Source organism: Microtus ochrogaster, chromosome 1 (genome assembly GCF_000317375.1).
Source record: "Microtus ochrogaster isolate Prairie Vole_2 chromosome 1, MicOch1.0, whole genome shotgun sequence".
NCBI lineage: Eukaryota > Metazoa > Chordata > Mammalia > Rodentia > Cricetidae > Microtus > Microtus ochrogaster.
Genome location: NC_022009.1, coordinates 109,384,996 through 109,387,959, shown reverse-complemented (window position 1 = coordinate 109,387,959; position 2,964 = coordinate 109,384,996).

Genomic DNA, 2,964 nt, shown 5'->3' with positions numbered 1-2,964 from the left:
TCTCTCTCTCTCTCTCTCTCTCTCTCTCTCTCTCTCTCTCTCTCTCTCTCTCTTCCTCACCCTGCTTTCCTCCCTCTGTTCCTGTATCTCTTTCCTCATCCTAGTGAGGTAATTTGACTTTATAAACACTTACCACTGCGATTTTGTGGCCTTTAAGACCATGTAATAGGAATTATATAAGAAGATAAAGAACAATATGAATTAGAAGTTTATTCAGCTCACAGACAAGACAGAGAGCCCTGGTGTGAAATTTAAAAGCTATTTCTTGCAATATACTGATAATAAAGACTGGCACAAACATCCAACCCTTTCAAGAACTCCTCATTCCCAGGTGCCCGTTGTTCTTTATCGGTGTGGCAGAGTGTCACCTAGCCTTTCCCTGTAGAGCATCCCCACTGACGTAGCTATGGAGACCTGTGAAAAAGGTTAAAGTTCAAGGTGAAAGAAACCTTGCCATTCACACATTTGTTTGGTTTCCAACAATAGAATTTTTATATATAACTCAGTAGTACAAACATTTCCTAAGGAACGAGAATTCGAAACTCAACATGAATTTACTTTGCTGTGTCTAAGGAAATACTGAGTTAAGGTTTTTAAAGATAGACAGTGTTTAGGAATTTTTTTATTTTTATCCAAACCTCCCTTTGTAAAAATAGAGTTTTAATATCATGGATAATGTTTTAAAAAAGATGTGCATTACCTGAAATACAATTTTAATCAAGACACTTCAATAAGAGCTCTTTTTAATGTCATGTCTCAACATGTCGCTTCCTGGCACAGGATTCTCAAAAAGAACACCATGCCACAGTCAACAGTTATTATTTAAATACACATAGCATCTATAATTTCCAGAAAGCATGTCTGCGAAAGTAGGATTTCCTTTGCGTCAGGTGGAAGTAGAAGCTCAGGGGACTTGGTGATGGCATAGTTGGGTTTCACATCGCCACTTAGAGTCTGGAAGACCTTCTTCCCACCAGCAGGATTTTCCAGGAAGAAAGCTGTCTCGCCATCCACAGTAATTCAGTAAGCACAGACAGTGCTCAGCAAACACCGAAAGCAGGGCTAGCCATCCTCTACAAGAACAGAAAGAGCAGTGAGCGCCTTGACTAAACAAAGGCGAATTGAGTTGCTGTAACTGGTTTAAGGACGTCTTTGACGTGCTGAACTGGGGTGTGGACAGGTATTCCCATCAGTGAAAAGCCAGTATGTGACTGTTTGGGGACTGGGCCTCTAGCAGAGTAGAGGTGTCATTCATGGGAGGAATTCTATAGAACAGGGCTGTGGCAACTCCTGAAGCTCTCTGTGCTGGCTCCTGTACCTCAGTGACCAACCTGAGCTAAGCAAATACACATCCTGAATTCTCTCCAGACAGGTTTTCTCATCATTGATTTCCACAGAGGACTACCCAGAGGAAAAAACAGAACGACTCTCTTGAAATCTTGGCTAAAATTGGAAATCATGGCCCAGGGAGAAGCTAATGAAGTAAACAGTTACTCACATCCTGCTGTTGAAAAGTGAGACACAACTCATGGGTGTCACAGTGAGGTATCAACAGATGTGACGTCAGAGTGTGTCATGTAGTGGTCACTGTGAATGCTCCTTTTCAGATGGGTGTGGACAGGTGAGAGAGACTCTACTTCCTGCCTACCATTTGGTCTTGGTCAAAGCCATTTATTTACAATCAATGTCTTTAGCCTTCCTCAGGAACTTTTTAAAAACTACTTCTTGTATTTTCTGAGCTGAAAAGAAGTAGATTGAATACTCAATTAGGCCATGTTGCCTGGAGGAAGGGGTGCATATGTGTGCATGTCTGTGTGTGTGTGTGTGTGTGTGTGTGTGTGTGTGTCTGTCTGTCTGTCTGTGTGTATATATGTGTATCTCTATGTGTATGTTCCCCGTAAGAGTCCTGTTCCTCTAGTTTTAACTTTGCACCTAGCTCCTTGGGGCAAGTGACAAGTGTTCATCATCTCATATCCCTATTAGTCAAATGAAGAGGATATTGCTTGCCTTGCACCCTCGCTTCACAGAATGACAAAAGGAATCTAAAGCGATCATAGCTGTGAACAGAGTTTGAAGTTCCAAGGGCTGGGCAAATGCAATGGTTGCTATGGAAAGGAAGGGGCTCAGGTAACTCAGCTGGAAAACGCTAGGTTTCAAGAGCCGAACAGAACCTGAAAGCGGAAGAGCAACCTCTAATTTTACAGATGGGAAAACTTTCTCTAAGGAACAGTGACATGATCAGGTAATTCCCATAATTTTTGATAATGGTAATAATTTCAGAACGTATTCTGGGCTGGATGTACTGATGCTTTACATCCTTTATGACGTTTAATCTTTTCAGTGTCCCCATTGGAGGAAGAGAAGGCTGAGGAAACAACCTGTCCAGAGTCACATGACTAGTAACTAGTAAACCATTGATTCCTAGTGAAGGATTTAAGCTTGGAACTACTGTGGATGGCTAACATGAATTAAAAAAAAAAACAACAAAAAGTCATCATCTGTCTTTGACCAGGATGGGGTTGCCTCACCAACAGATAGAAAGCATAACTACAAGAGCCTATAAAATGGATGATTTCTGAAGAAATTCTGCTTCTTAAGCAAAACCTCATACCCTGGGTATGCTTTTTGTTAGTATCTTTAACAGATGCTGCGGCGCATAAACAACGCTACTTTACCTATTTGCTATCTAACTAACGAAAAAGGAAGACTTTTGAACAATCAGAAACTCCGGTGCTTCTCCACGCGCAGACGCTGTCGTCTTCAGCACTGTACGCCCGAATAGATGTAGTCCTTGTGCGGGTAGCACACGTCGGACATGGCAGAACTTGACTCCTTTTGAACATCAGTGTGTGTGGCAATTTACAGTTCTCACACTGGCCTGCGGGGTTTTCAAAAGTACTCTAGATGTGACCCCTCTTGTATCTTAGGCTCCCTGATTTTAAAGAATAGCTGTAGCAGTTAGCT